This window comes from Habropoda laboriosa, unplaced genomic scaffold (assembly GCF_001263275.1).
Source record: "Habropoda laboriosa isolate 0110345459 unplaced genomic scaffold, ASM126327v1 scaffold5, whole genome shotgun sequence".
Classification (NCBI taxonomy): domain Eukaryota; kingdom Metazoa; phylum Arthropoda; class Insecta; order Hymenoptera; family Apidae; genus Habropoda; species Habropoda laboriosa.
Genome location: NW_017100161.1, coordinates 3,513,205 through 3,520,475, shown reverse-complemented (window position 1 = coordinate 3,520,475; position 7,271 = coordinate 3,513,205). Strand labels below are relative to the sequence as shown.

At 44.2% G+C, this 7,271-nt stretch overlaps 1 protein-coding gene across 1 annotated transcript in view; it reads left to right on the top strand.

Moving 5' to 3' along the window:
* LOC108578195 (polypeptide N-acetylgalactosaminyltransferase 2) overlaps nt 1–7,271 on the top strand; it is a 216,697-nt gene that overhangs the window by 112,025 nt on the left and 97,401 nt on the right. The gene's annotated exons all lie outside the window — the stretch shown is intronic.

Below are 7,271 nucleotides of genomic sequence, written 5' to 3'. Positions count from 1 at the left end.
GCACGCGTTTCGAGTTGGAATTAAATCGCGGCACGTTCCGTCTCGACGCACTGTAAAAAGGAGCTCGAGTGGCACGCGTGCTCGTCTCGCCTCCTTTTGATTTCCGTCGAAAGCGAAAGAGGGAGGAAAGTCGAAGGAGAGAAAACTGTCTATTTTGGGCGAGCTGGAATTTTTCGAGCTACCTCTTTATTAGCATTTTTTCAGTACTATAATATACTCGTCAGAAAAAGCGAGATTAGCTGTGATTCAATTTAGATAGAGAGGTCTTCTGAATTTCTTTTCTACCAGATGTTTTACCCTGTTTTCCGGTATATCTTACGAACCGAAAAACAGAAGCACAACCGGGCATTTTCACAGGAGCTTAACAATTTGCACGACGCGTTACATACGTAAGGATGCGTTCCACAGGGCAGCTTTGATGTATAATGCATGTCCTCTTTAGCATTTTATCTCGCCGCTACTTCTGGCGGCAATTTACGTTCAAAGAGCGACGCCAAAGGGACAAACCTTCTCCGCGTTCATTTGCATATCGTCTAATTAAATTTCCTCCACGTACGAAAGAAAGTCTCTATCGATCGTCGACTATTCCCGAAATCTTCTATCTTCGTCGAAAAGAGGGGGAAGAGGAAGGAAAATTCAAGAGGTCGAGAGGTTTAAGTACCGCGGGGCAAAGAGCAGCAGCAGCCATCGACGATTTTTACAGAATACTTGGGAAAATTCTAGTCGAGACGGTAAAAGGTGGATTCTTTCGACGATAAGGTTACGTCTCTGTTTGCCACCACTCTCTTCTTTTCCCTTTCTTCCTTTTCCTGGAGGATAAAAAGCGTCCCGTCTTCTCCTTCTGCCTCGTGAAAAAGCCCCGTGTCCTTTTTGCACTTTATTAAAAATCCTCTGCTCCCTTTCTCTCTTTTCCTCCTTCGACAGCTCGATTATCTTTACTTCATCCTCTCATCGGTGGTTTTTTCAAGAAACTACCAAGGGTTCTTTCGCCGGGAGGTTCAGTCGCCGTCGATTGCCACTGTACACACGTTCCCCGGGGTGGAAAGCTGGAGAACGCCGCTCTACATCTGTGTAAACAGCGATAACACTGTTTCGGTAGAATCCACGGGGAAGTATACGTTCTGGACGATAACCTGACCGTGATATTTGTGTCGAATTACGACTACAGAGCTCTTTCGTCTCGCTCTCGAAATTCTCGTCGTTTAATTATACAGCTTGAAAGGAGTTCTAACGGAGAAATTTCTTCGTACGAGAACGTGTCTTCGGGCAAAGGGGTCGCAGAGGAGCGTCAAACGAAGGATGCGCTTTGCGTAGCTCGCGAAAAAAGCGCACAAACGCGGCTGGAACACGGTAATTGGCGATTATACCACGTTTGTACGAGAAAAGTTCGCCAGAAATGGACTGCCACTGCGTGTGTATGTGTGTGTAATCGAACGATCGCGAGCACGTTTGCGTTACAGTTGACAAATCATTACCGTGGCTTGGTCGCAGTGTACACAATGCACAGTTCGCTGCTCTTGCCACCTCATGTTTCGTGAATGATCCCAAACCAGCGTCCCCGGGGATTTCCGGAAGTCGAGGACGTGAAATAGAGGAGGAGCCTTTGTTTACCCCGGCTCCTCCTGTCAGGACCCCGCGAGATTTTTGGTGAAATAAGGAATTTTTGCAATATCTTCCAAGGTTAATGTTCGGTTTGTGTAATTTGGTTCGATTTAATGAAATTTTTAAATCTACCTATGATTGACGAAACACTCTTTGTGGTTATTCGTGCGTTATCTGAGTAAGTCTGACACACGTCAGACGTATCTACTTGCTTTTCGTTGCCTGAAACGGGAATTTAATTTAAAACGTCGTACGGTATAATTCGAATTTACGTAATTTCTGACTTGGTCGTTCTTTTATTCCTCGAACGTAATGTTTAAAAGTTTTGCAATAACGGAGCTGGAAGATTTAAGCGAGGAATTTTTTAACGAATTTTGTGCGCGTACTTTGCTTGTTTATTTTCCGCAGAAGATAAATTTGTTTCTTTGCAGAGAACGTGTACGCGTTTTAATCCAGTTTAACATACAGTCCGTTTCTCGTTTGGCAATTTATTTCTGAGAATTCTTCATTCGACGCATTCCCCGATCGAAATTACCGGTGGTGTATCTTACACGTTCCGCTTGCAAACGACTTTTTCATTCTTTCGCTGCACACGGGACGAATTCCTCGCGCTTGGAAGACAGGCTGTAAAACCGTACAGCTTGGTAGTCTGCAACATCTTGAACTTTTACGCTCGTTGTAAAATTCTTGTCCTAACGTTGGAACGCGTGTAAACTTTTTCCTCGTATCCACCTGAAGTAGAACGTTCTAGTATCGAGGAAGAGGCCGTAATGGAATCGTGACGTAAAGGAAACGAGCGATCGAAATGGCGACGACGATGATTCGTCTGGTCGTGAAATGACTGTGGAGCACCGTGGAAGTTCGTCTCGATGGGAGAAGATGCTGTGAGAGGGAGAAAGAGGGAAAAATGCAGAGAATGGCAGAAAGAGAAGAACAAAGTGACAGAAGAGAGAGAGAGAGAGAAGTGCAGAAAATGGTAAAAAGAAGAGAGAAAATTGACAGAACAGAGAGAGAAAGGAGTGCAGAGAATGGTAGAAAGAAGAGAGCAAAGTTAAAAAACAGAGAGAAAGAGAGAAGAGTGCAGAGAATGATAGAAAGAAGAGAGCAAAGTTAAAAAGCAGAGAGAAAAGAGAGAAGAGTACAAAATATGGTGGAAAGAAAAGAGAAAAGAGGGAGGAGTGCAGAGAATGGCAGAAAGAGAAGAACAAAGTGACAGAAGAGAGAGAGAGAGGAGTGCAGAGAATGATAGAAAGAAGAGAGCAAAGTTAAAAAGCAGAGAGAAAAGAGAGAGGAGTACAAAATATGGTAGAAAGAAAAGAGAAAAGAGGAAGGAGTGCAGAGAATGGCAGAAAGAGAAGAACAAAGTGACAGAAGAGAGAGAGAGAGAAGCGCAGAAAATGGTAAAAAGAAAAGAGAAAGGAGTGCAGAGAATGGTAGAAAGAAGCGAGCAAAGTTAAAAAGGGGAGGAGTGCAGAGGATGATAAAAAGAAGAGAGCAAAGTTAAAAGACAGAAAAAAGGGGAGAGGAGTGCAAAAAATGGTAGAAAGAGGAGAGAAAAGTAACAGAGCAAAGAGAGAAAGTAGTGCAGAGAACGTTAGAAAGAGAAGAGAGAGGAAGAGAAATACAGCTCCTTTCACGAGCCTCTCTGGATTCTTAAATCCAGTAACTGGTCCATTTTGTCGCGTTGTGTGCTCGCCAGATAAGATTAAGTGAAAGGATACGGCGGTCTGCTCGTCGACCGTGTTCTCGAGTATTATTCAACGTTTAATTCCTAGCCGGTAGCTAGGTGTCGTAACCTTAATGCACGCTTAGGATGAATTTAATACGATGATTAAGGTGTTACAACTCGAAAACCAAGAAGCTAATGGCGTCTTCGTTGTACCCGTCCATTGATTGTGGGAACCTATTAGAATTCTTTAAGAACTCTCCCTTTCACTCGAGAAGTCTCTTCCTCGAGAAGATGAAGAACTCTCGAGTTGAACGTGGAACGAGGAAATACACGATCGAGTTTCCACAAAAATTCTCACCTGTGTACACCAGCAATAAAACATATCTCCGAAAGAAGTACTCGTAAACTCTTTTATTCATCTATTCCAAAGATAACTAGAATCCCTCTCTCTTTCTCGTGATCGATTTCACGGAAGCTCCAGCTAGGAATCTAAATTACGATGAATCCACGTCGGCCACGGAGCCGCATAAATCATCGACGGCGTTGCGCCATTTAGAATTTCCACGTGGAATTTCGCTAACGTGTCCTCCAGCTTCCGGCGTGTATCAGCCTCGCGATAGCGGTATGCGGGCTCAGAATTTCATAAACTTGCCGCCAACAGCCGGGGAAGATCAATGACGATTTTATTAAACGAGGGAAAAAATTCACGAAACATCGCCTGTCCACGCGTTGAAATCACCAGTTTCAACCGAGTTACACAATTTTATCTTCCCTTCTACCGAACTTTTCTTATACTCGTTTCGTTTAAAAATCGTTCGAAGAGACGAAGAGAAGGTAGAATAGAGAGCATGTCCGCTTATATTTGCGTAAGCAACGATCCACGACAGCGTTCTTCCTTTTCTGACAACGGAGGAAGAGAGGCGCGCGACCGATATTACGGGCCTCGGTGTCAACGTTCCGCTTGTAATTTATTTTCGCGAGATCGCTCCTCGTCCCTCTCTCTCTCTCTCTCTGCATGTTCGAGAGAGCGACGTTTTATTGCACGCGAGACACCGGCATAATGCAATAGCGTTTCAGCCGGCCCGTCCATCGCGCTGGATTTATAGAGCTCCTACGAAGCAGCTCCCGAGGAAAGAAATATTCTATTTACCCCGAACCTCCGCGCTTACCGACTTTGCCTTGTCAAGTAATTCCGTCCTGGTTGGACGGGGAACTGCTGGTGCACGCTATCGTCAAATTTTGCTAGATAAAATGGAGGATTTTAAAGACGCTGTTTCTATAAAATAAGGTATTTTCGAGGAATTTTTCAGAGGTGAAGTGTTTAATAAAGTTTCACGATCTTTTGTACGAGTAGGGTAGTTTAGGGAAGTTGCTACCTTCCTTTGTTACCTTTATGGTAACCAAGTGATAGAGTTTAAAAGAAACAACTACTTTTTCTAGAGTAAAGTGTCTCCTTTCTTCTCGAGATGGTTTTTTGCACACTCGAGCAATAACGTTGATTTTCGATATCGAGAAAGCGTGGTTACTGTCACCTCTCGAAGCTTCGGGAGAAAGGAATTTCTGGATGGTGTAAAGATAGAACTGGAATGTCGGGCTATGTGACTCTTGCGTAATATATTATGTGGGTAGGAATAATTTACATCAACGTAACCCATCTTAATACTACGTAGGCAGTGTGTGGGAAATATATGTATATTATAGCGTAGGGTGCTTAGTATAGCAATTACCAACCTCGAAGTTTCTCAAGTTCCTCTTACGTATCATTGGCTAATTCTTTCCATCGTCGTTTCTCAGAAATGTCAACGAACACTGCCATCTACGTTCCGATCTGCCTGGTTTAATGGAAATTCGATCGTGTAAAATCCACGTTACAATTATATCACCTCGTTGCTCTTGAATTCCATCCAGTCGCGGTGTATCGTGTTTCCATCGATTTGTATAACACCGAACTGGAAAACATTGTATACGTACATTTCCATACCGCGTAGCACTTGGTTTCTCCAATTGGGAAAGGATCGATTACACCTCGATAACACGGACAATTGGGGACGGGCAGCGAATAATCAACCGTTTTGGGGAAAATAATTAAGCGGGGTATGCGCGATAAATCTCAGGGCAACAACGGAGCAACCGCAGGCTGGGTTTGTAGCGTTCATTACCAAACTACGAAACTATTCGACGTGGTTCAGGACTCGTCACCCTCTGGAACCGCTCCCAGCCATCCGAACAATGTCCCGACTCGATTTCAACCCTCGTCCCGGGACGTCCGGACACGTCGCGTGCATCGCGTTTAATGTTCCAGTGGATGCGTCCAGTCATTAGGGGCCATAATCATCGGCGACGTCTAATTGTATCGCGCTATGATCGATGTTCCTCCGCAGCGTCGCCGACTTGTCGAACTTGGTAGTAACATTTCACGACCATTGTCTTTACTCGAAATTTCTGTCGTCACAGAGGTTACCGTTTTCCTCGACATTTAATTTAATTATTTATGGCGGTTGGTGGTGGAAGGGAAATGCGATGGAAAGACAGAAATAGAGATAGAGATATATAGAGGAGAGGGAGAGGCGAAGGAAAGAGAAATGCGTTTCCTCCCGGACCTCCTAGTGGACTCTTCGGTAAGTGAAGCGTAGGAGGTACACACAGCTGCAAGTTAAGCAACTTTTCTAAAGAGACGAATGGTTACTCCCTTACAATAACCTTTCAGCTGATATTGCACTTTCGAATCAGAAATTTCTTACAAAGAAAAAGATTCCTATAGCATTCTCTAGATCTCTCTCCTACTTCTCAGAATCGAAACGAAGCCAAGGGAACAATTAAAGCATAAATATCCAAGTACAAATAGTATTCTCAACAAAAATTCCCTTCCCTTGCAATTTGCTCTTTCAAGATTTCACTAACTACTCCCATTCAATTCTCTCTCTCTCTCTCTCACCTTCATCGCGGTTCTCCATTGAAACGCTCCTGAATGAGATCCACTCCGATCCAGATTTTCGATAAACACACTGATAATCATCGGACTACTTGCGCAAGTTGAACGTGGGAATGTCACGGAAATGGCGGAGGTTTCAATTAGAACGCGTAATCTTCGAATTGTCCCATAGGCGGATAATTGGGCCAGCGATTCGTCGATCGTTCGTTAGAACCGGATATTTAATTAGATACACACGCGGCGAAACGTCTGGCCACGTTCGCCTCGTAAAATATCCGGTGTCTGATTGCGACGGCGCAGCTAATCAGATTACTAACTAATAATCGCGCGCTCTCCCCACTCTCCCGCCGATCGACGATCCATCCCGAGTGTAGATCGCTTTGCAATTAATTACAGGGTTTTGTATCGTGAAATCCACTTACTTTCTAATCTGACGCAGTGCGTTTTCATCCGGTTGATGGGTCCGCGATTAATTAGACCCAACAACCTAGGGATCCTCTCGCGTGCTCTAGTTTGCTCTTGAATCGGTAAATTCGCAGTTCAATCGCGGGAATGTGACGTTCGATACGAAGAATAATCGACGACTATACATCCCAAATTAGTAGAAATTAAAGTACGAATTAAATACAGAAAGTTCAAAGATCGTTCCACTTTCGACGAAGAAAGACAATTCCAGGGCAAGACGTTACTCTGAGAATTCGAAGCAGCAATTCTTCAGGCAACAATGTAAAATTCTCCTTTCTGTTTAAACATGCAAATGAGTCTAACGTTGAAGTCTCAGCCGACAGGGTTGGAAAAATTTGGATTTCGAAGTTTGCGTATGTGGGAACGGTTAGGAAAGACGGCGGTAATTCGTTCCTCGATAGAATTTTTAATTAAAAGGGCCTGCATCTTGCAGCATCCACTCGTGGCGGTGCACTCGGCACCCAAGTGGTTCTCTGGCCGACAATCAGAAAGGTTCCGGCGCGGCGAAAACACCTAGTCACCGATGTAATTTGATTAAAGTTGGATCCAGAGCGTCGAATGCAACCGTTCACATCCGTCGGGGATCCTCTGGCTGTTCAATTA